Here is an 8728-nt window from a genome sequence, read left to right as displayed (position 1 = left end):
TATATATCCTGAGCTCAGAGGGATGTGGTGGCAGAGGTCAGGGCCACAGTTTTTGCCTCCCAGGAGGATTTCTCCTGCCCAGTTCTCACTACTGCAGCCAGGTGGACTTCACTGCCTCTGGAACCTGACTGCCTAAGGTCCACAATATGGTGACAAAACATTTCTGGAGCCAAAATAAATAAACGGCCCTCTACCCTGTCCAGCTCCTTGAGAGAACAGAATTCTGAAGGAGGAAGTAAGGAATGGTAGAGGGATGGGACCGGAGAAGAAAGGCTGTGCCCATTGAATACAGTGGGAAACTATTGTCTCCAGAAATTTCCAAGTCATCCTATAAAAAATTTAAAAGAAAGATACTCACTTTTTTTGTCCCAAATTCATCTGCACAGTTCTTTGTAGCATTAGAAAATTACACTGGCAGTCTGTTCTGTTGACTATTTAGCACAAGAATAGTACACTTTGTGTTATGGGAAGCCATCATAAAAATGAAAACAGGCAAACCCCAACACCGCTCTTTAATAATATAAATACTTTAACTTTTAAAAAACAATAGCTATTATCCTTTCAGCTAATAGAGAAGTTACCATTTTTACTCTGCTGGGTAGTTATCCTTTTGGTAATAGAAACACTAACCTTTCTCCTTAGGGATTTATTAGTAAGTTCATGTAATATCTGGCAAAGGAAACCTGAAAATACAGGAACCCCTGGGATCCCCTGCCAGTCGATGCCTTCTAGCCTACAGCTGACCTCAAAAAAGACAGAATAAGGACCTGGGCTTCCATGCAGTTCCTGGGTGTGTTAGCCTTCACAGTACACACCTTAGGTAGCTTCAGAAACAGTCTCACTCCTCTGAGTATAAGGTTTTTGCTCTGTCACTTAGCATCAAGCGATGGGGAAGAAAAGCTTCTCTCTGGCAGAGTCCCATTTTGCAGCCTGCCCCTGACCCAGCGAAGACTGGGTCTCCAGTGTCAGCACAGAGCAGGATTAAACACAGGCAGGTTACTTCTTGTCCTCCCTCCCACTCCTTTGAGCCTCTACAAGACAGGGGCAAGTGCTGTTCGATTCCAGGAGGATGCCATTTTTCTATCCCCAAGAACTTGATAGGAGTCTCCCCCTTCAGGAGGATTTCCATACAAGCAAACCCTGTAACGGGTGGGCTTTGTTCACCCCAAAGACTTCAGGACTTGAGACTGCCTTCACTGCCTTGCCTAACAGTGGGTGTGCCAAGTTGTTGGCTAGCTGCCTGGTAGCTTGAGATGGCTGGGACAGTCCCTGCTGGTTGACTGCTAACTCAGTCCAGTTCTGGTTCTGCCCTGGACATCAGGAGTCAGGAGAGATTTCAGTCAAAGTTAACAGCTTTGGGAGACTCTGTGAGTGGGTGTCAGTGCCCCACCTCTGGTCAGAGGAGCCAGGTGTTTTCAAAATTAAATTCTAATGATAGAAGATGAGTAGAACTGCTTTCTTACCACCTTTGCATAATGTCGTGGAGTAATATATTCTTAATAAATCATTCTTAATGATAATGATGATAAGCAAGGTGACCCCTTTCCAGAGATTAACATCCACAATTAGCTAAATCAGAAATTAGGATCCATTGCTGTTTACCGCCTCTGCCGTGTTGTTTGGTGAGCAGACCCTAGCCACATAGGGCTATTCAATTGTAAATGAGTTCAGTACAATGAAAAGGCTAGATCTTCAGCTGTACTGGCCACATGTCAAGAGCGATGTGGTCATCTGTGGCCCCTAGTTTCTTTTCTGGATGGCACGGCTGTGGCACATTCTTCTCACCATAGAAAGTTTGCTGGAATGGTGCTATCGAGTCCATCGCTTACCAAGCAATTTCCTAAGTAACAGCTCAAACCTTCATTGTGGAAGCATGTTTTCTGCCCATGGATATTTCTAGGAATCCCTATTTTGCCAATACTGGGATGGACAATGATCTCAGATGTTCATGTCTCTGACCAAAGCCAAGGACACAGATAATTAACCTTGAGCATAAAATTATAAACAGAAGCGCAGGCATCAGTGTATGAAGTGGCTAATCATTTCCCCTGCTGTGGATATTATCTGGGCTGAAAACTCCAAAGCCCAAGGATCTGATGGAGGTGATCGTGACCTTGTACCACCCTTGCTGATGAGTCAGGAAATCCCTGGGCTGCTCCCTTTGCCAAGGACTTGGGCACTCCAGCTTGGCTCTCTGGCTGGCATGGCCCTCAGTATCCACACACAGGTCCTCGGGAGCCCCCCACATCACCCCTGCAGACCTACCCATCTTCTGCTCCCTCTTCTTCGTCCCCAGGCAGCCGCAGGATGGCTCTCCTGGTCTCCTTTTAAAAGTTAAAGCATATAAATGGGGCTTTTTAAAAATTTGGGGGGTTACGTTTTAAAATTATTGCGTTTCAGCATTTCACTTCCATTTTTTCCCCCACAGCAGGATTCCAGGGACACATTTATGACCGTCATAATTGTGAGTTAGAGATCTCCCAGGCCAAGTGAAATGAAATTACGAGAAACTGAAATCTGTTTTAATTGGAGCATTTATGGAAAAAAGAAGTCAGAGTGGCTGATTTTTCCTTTATGTGGTTCTCCGATGCATGTCCGTACCTGTGTCCAGAAGCCAAGGGCTGGGTAAACTTGGGCCAAGAGAGAACTGGGAGGAAGGGGGAGACTGAGATAGGTGTGTCAGGAAGGAGTCATTTTCTTAGATTTTTTTTTTAAAATGGAGGTACAGTCGCCGGAGTTCCGCCTCAGTGACCATGAAACCGAGTCGGCAAAAGCTGAAGGACCGGGCTCTTGAAAGCCTCATCAGGACTTGTCATCGCTCTAATGAATATCATTTAAATTGCTTTGTATATTGGTGGAGTTTGGATGTCGATTTAATTTGTGCATGTGTTTGAGTTCTTCTGCTTGGCTAGGCTAACTGAGAAGCAGCCGCCTAATGAAAACTGAGATGGTGACAGTGTGATGCGTTCCAACCCAGTCAAATGGGTTTGAAGGGCTGCTGTGACAGCCCTTAAAAAGAAGTGCATGTGGCTGGGGAGACAGAAAGGACACTCTCCTGCAGGGACCAGACCTGCTGGGAATGTGGACTGCTCTGCATAGCTGGGGTTTCTGGCACAGCCAGGCTCTTGTCCCAGCTCTGCCCAGCTCAGCCTAGAGGCTGCCTGTCAAACTGGGGTCTTAGCAGCGCTCCCCTCTCTGTGGGTCAGTGGCATGTGGGTGGGATTGCTGATGGTAGCAGCAGTGAGATGCTCACCCCATCTCTGTAGCAAAAATTATGGCCCAAACTCCCAGCAAAGAAAACAAGAGGAGAGATCCTTGCAGTTTGCACAGCCGAGAAAGTCGAGGCCCCTCCCCACATGGTTCTTGCATTACAGTTCTCCAGAAGAACACAGTCAATAGAAAATACATGGCTAATTATACCAGGGACTTATTACATAGGCTTATAGGAGCAGAGGCAACGGGGTCCATAATGGTCCTCTACTTACTGGAGAGCCAGTAGCAGATTAGCCCAAGATCATGGACACAGCATAGCAAGAGAGATCAATGATACGGTGCCAGTCCAAGGTCTAAGGCATATAAACACCCTGGAGAGTCTCTGGTATGAGCTTATGTTGGAAGCCTGAAAAAATTGGGGCCTTACATCCACAGGCAATGGATGTAAAAGATGTATCTGCTCAAGCAGACTGGAGCCCTTGAAAAATGTGCCAACTTCCTCCTTCTTTCTTGTTTTAAAAATTCCACCAAGACTATGAGCCTATTGGTTGGTACCACACACAGCCAGAGTGAGTGTTCCCCCTTTTGGTCTGCTGACCTGTGTGTCAGTCATCTCTGGAAACACCTCATAGACCCAGAACTGTCCTTTACTAATCTGCTCTACATTTCTTAATCCAGTCAAGTTGATGTTTGAGGATTAACAATCACAGTTTTCAATTCAAAGAGTTGTTCATCCTCTCCTGTGTTGGTGTAACCAGCTTGGTGCTTTTAGGATAGCTAGTCACATACTCAGTTTGTCTCTGCATTCCCCAAGCCATCCTGGGACAGAGGCAGGTTGAGATTCCTATAGGAGCTCATTTATAGATGAGGCCCAGCAGAGAGCAGTGGTCTGGACTGGGCCCTACTATGCCATTGAAGAAGTCAGCCAGCCTTGTTGTTGGAAACACAGAAGCTGAGCACAGATCTGGGAGGGACTTACTTGATGCCTCAATCCCCTACCTTCAACAGGGCCCTCATTCTGAGAGGGCCCCTCTGTTTTCATAACAGAATAAGTCTTGCTTGGACTTCCTGGGGCGTCAGCTTTATTATGGGATTCTGACACCCCAGATTTTTCTTGGGGTGGTACATCAGTGAGCGAACCCAGGTCTGAGGGTGGGTAGGTCTGGCTGCAGGAGAGCGCTCATCAAAAGTGTTCCCACTGCCCACTTCCCTGTTATGCTTCTCAAGGTCTGGCCATTGACCATGTATGTGGAACCTGCCACCATAGCACAATTTCTCCAGATACTGTTGATATCAAGGTCAAGGCCAGCATATTATTTGGAAAAAACAAAGATCGGAAGTAGAAGATGCTCCAGGTTGCTTTCTATGCTCTCTAAATCCCATTTACCTTTCCCCTTCCATGACTTTCCCCCAAGAAAACAAAACAAACTTTTTTTGTTTTGAATGGAAAAGAGATGGGCCCATTCTTCTAAGGGAATTTGAGGCATCTAGCAGACAGCGCCTCTTTTTCCATCAGTCAAGAGTTGAGGGTGGGAGTTGTAGGATGAAGGGAAAACAGGAGAAAAAGTTGGAAAGGAGAGGATGTCTTGGATTTAGAGCTGATGAAGGTCCTTGGGACAAAATGAGAGAGAAAAAGCCTGGAAACTGTGGATGATTTTCCTAGAGTGGGGATGCATAGCTTTGGCATGGGGTATCTGAGGAGCCTCTGTGTACCTGAACCATAGCATAGGTGAGCACTAGCAGTTCTCTTTGGACCCTTCCCACCTCCTAGGATGCATGGGAGCTCTTGTGTCCTCTGGGAGAGTGAAGAGCAGCCCTTCCCTGTGCCAGCGCACAGACCTGTTCTGGCTCTGCATGAATTCAGGGCCTAGCTCGAGGGAGGAGCCAAGTGTATATAAAACTTCTCGTGGTGCTGAAAAAATGATGACCTTCAATTAATATGGTTATCAGATGGAAACAAAGAAGAAATTATGAAACTTCAAATTTGAGTCTTTTTTTTTTTTTTTTTTTTAAATCTGGCCAGCACAGCCTGCTTTGGGGGTGGGGCTGTCGTGGCATATGGTGCCGGGGTTTGAACTGCAGGCCCTGTGCTTGCCTAAGCTTGCCTAAGCAGGCACTTTAGTCCACTGAGCTCTCTCGCTGGCCCTCAACTTTGAATCTGGAGGCATGACTAGGAGGTGGTCTTTGGGCAGGACAGGCTGGAACTGAACCTTAAAGATATTGCCATTGCTACCATAGTGACCGGTGCATTTTATTCTACCCCAGTGTTTCTCACCCAGGTACTTTTCTAGGACTTTCTGCCACAGAATTTTAACCTTTTAGGGACTGTAGATTTTTTTTTTAAAGAAATAGGCTTTCTTTTCAGGAAAACATCCATATGGGCACATCCATAGATTTGCTTATGGATATGGGCCTGTGGACAGCTTGAAGATCCTTGTATGGAACTCAGTTAATAAATGCTTCTCTCTACTACCTTCCAGAATTCATAACCTGTAGGACACTGGGTCCTTTCCTGGCATGGGAGACCAGAAGAGGCTGGAAAGGTGCTGTGAGCAGAGGCAGGCTCAGAATCTGCAGTGAACAAAAAAACAAAACCAAAAACAACCAACAAAAAAACACCCATAATTTGTTTTACATAGCTGAAGTTAGAGAATGGGACCGTCAGGTGTAAGCGGGTATGGGTGCTCAATGATGCCTGCAGGGGCCTGTACCTCTGTTCTTCTCAGTCCCTGCCCACCTCCTCCTTGAGGTCTGATGAGCCCTTTAATGCCCAGGAACATTGAGGGTGTGTGTGTGTGTGTGTGTGTGTGTGTGTGTGTGTGTGTGAAAGCTTCTATTCACTGGTGAGACTTAGACCTCTGGATAAGGTTCCTCTTGGCCGGAAGTTGATATAGTCCTCTTTCCTGGACCAACCACTGTGCTTCTGATCTCCAGCTCAGCCTGCTCAGCCTGCTCCGCCTCCAGGTCCAGTGTGATAGGCCTCCTTCATGCCAAGGTCAAGATGTGCGCTTAGTGTTACAGCTCTGGATGTAGAGTGCTCTGTGCACACTCAGTAGGTGCTCCTTTGAGCATCTCGATTCTGCACGGCCTCTGTTCGCCAAGGGAGAGATGAGAACCCGGGTGAACTTCTGTAATTCCGCAGGAAGTAATGGCTCTGATGTAAAGACCTCAATTTTGAAGGAGATTCCTAATCAAATTATGGAATTGCTGCAGGATCCCCCAAACAGGTTCTCCTGATAGGTTGGGTGCTCTCTCTTTCTCCTGGGCCAGAAGTAAGTTGGGCTGGGCAGTATTTACCTTGCAAAATTCCTGGTACTCTCTTTAGAAGCTACAGCTGGGCACGAGTACCCTAAGGACAAAATGGCCTTCTGTGCCCTAAGACTGTTCTTCTTTCATTTGTCACTTCCTAGACCTTGATATGACTGAAGAAAATTTACTAGAAAGAAGAGCCTTCATCTGTCCTTTGTCTTGGAGGCACAAGAGCTGATCGCATGAGCTGGCAGGGCTTGCAAACTGTGTGGCTTGTGGACTGAATATGACCTGAATATGTGGTTCGAGCCATATAGTAATTTTTTAAAAACTGGAAAAACACTGTAATTCAGTGCAAAAATTTGAAAATTTGGGAGATTTCATACGGCAGCCAGAGTTCTGGCATGTCTAGATGCCACATTCCTATGTGACAGCAGGTGGCCAGAGCAGCAACAGCTGCCCATTTCAAGTGGGGCACCTGTCTCCGATTGGCCTTTGTTCCTTCTGCTCCCACCATACCTTTCTTCTATATTGTTGTTGTTGTTGTTGTTATTATTATTATTGCTATTATTATTCCTGCTGGGCTTCTGGAGACATGGATGCTGATATGAGAATTTGACAGCAGGCAGGGCATAGGACATGTGGTCCTGAAAGCGTAGGTGGGAGAGAAGAGTATGACAAGAAAGGCAAGGAAGCCGATCACTGATGCTTTAAGGAGCAAAGTGCCATGAGGAGCCAGCAGGACCTGGTATGTCTGTAGGACTGTGTGGGAGTCGCTGAGCAACCTCAGCTAAGGGGAAGGCAGATGAGGGTCCAGCATCTCTTGCCACCAGCTGAGTGCTGCCTTCCTCAACCGTGGGGTAGGTGATAATTGAAGAGAGAGGTCTACACTGTGCAGCCACGCAGCAGCCTTCCACTGCATTCATATCCTACCCCTGCCCTCCTGGGGCATTTATACCTGTGCTCTTTGACCTGATAGGAGAGGGGAGCTTGTCTAAGGAAACACTAGAGCCCAGACTTTCTCCTCCTCCTCTTCCTCCTCCTCCTGTCTTCGTCATCCTCTTCATCCTCCTCATCCTCCTCGTCCTTCTCAGATGTTCTTACTAACCCTCAGCTGCTCGTTCCAGGGAGCCTAGAGCTCCACGTGCCTCACTCATCCATTTTATTTTATTTAGTTATTTAATTATTTACTTATTTATGTGTTTATTACCCATCTAGTTCCAGAGATAACTTAGAGCTTCTGTACAGCTCATTAATTGCCTCATTGCTGGCTGCAAACAGAGAGACTGGCTAAGAGGGGCTGAGGAATATAATGCATGGGGTCCCATAGGGGCGATGGCCCACAGAAATGTGGCAGCTGGTTTGGGGGCCCACTTCCACCCCTCTCTTGGCCCCACAAGGAGACACCATGCAGGAAATGGGTGCACACAAGAAGTCCTCCTTGCAGGAAGTCCCACACCCGACCTAGGATATCCTGATAGCAGGGCAGAGTACCCCAGCCTGGTAAAGTGTGATCAGGGAGGGCAGTTTTCCTTTGTGCCTTGCTTAGTCCTTCACCGTCCCTGTCACAGGACAGCGGTGGGCAGCAGATGACAAGGTTGCACATGCCAAGGAAAGGGTCTTCCTCAACAGCCTCATCGAACTTTGCTTAGCCTCCAACATCGCGTGTGGTTGCGCACACTCCCTGCCCACCCCTCCATTCTCCGTGGGAACACAGATACGCCCTTCCTCCGAGACAATGACCTATCGTAAACTTAGCGTCAGAATCCACGTGGATTACAATAGAATGAGGTGGGTACAACCATAATGAAAATTCGGAGGCGCCTTTCCCATCGCAGTGCCCCTGAAGAAATGACAGGGGACCTCTGAGCAATGGCCAGAACACACGGGCTGCTATTCTGAATTGCACCGCTTCAGATCTTGGGAGCAAACAGCCTTACACCGCCTTTCCCAGCGCCACCAGGGCCACCCGTTGCTGCTTGCCTGAGACATCCAGCACCAGCACTGCAGCCAATTAGTCCTGAGGAATGGACAAAGGGGGTTACAGGAAATTAATTTCATTTGGATTTTTTTTTTTCACTTGAGGCCCTGCCTGGCAGCCACTCCTCCCAACACCCACATGTCCGCAGCCCAACTGCTCTGTCCATCAGATCTTGTCCGAGTTGACTATTCATTTTATGTATTTTAATTTGGGCAGAACATTTATTTGGCTTAAATTTCCTTTTCGGGGGTTGGAATGCGCCTTCCACACACAGGCAGAGATGAT

Source organism: Octodon degus, unplaced genomic scaffold (assembly GCF_000260255.1).
Source record: "Octodon degus isolate 3935 unplaced genomic scaffold, OctDeg1.0 scaffold00083, whole genome shotgun sequence".
Taxonomy (NCBI): Eukaryota; Metazoa; Chordata; class Mammalia; order Rodentia; family Octodontidae; genus Octodon; species Octodon degus.
The sequence above is the reverse complement of the archived record's forward strand: the minus strand, read 5'-3'. Positions refer to the sequence as shown.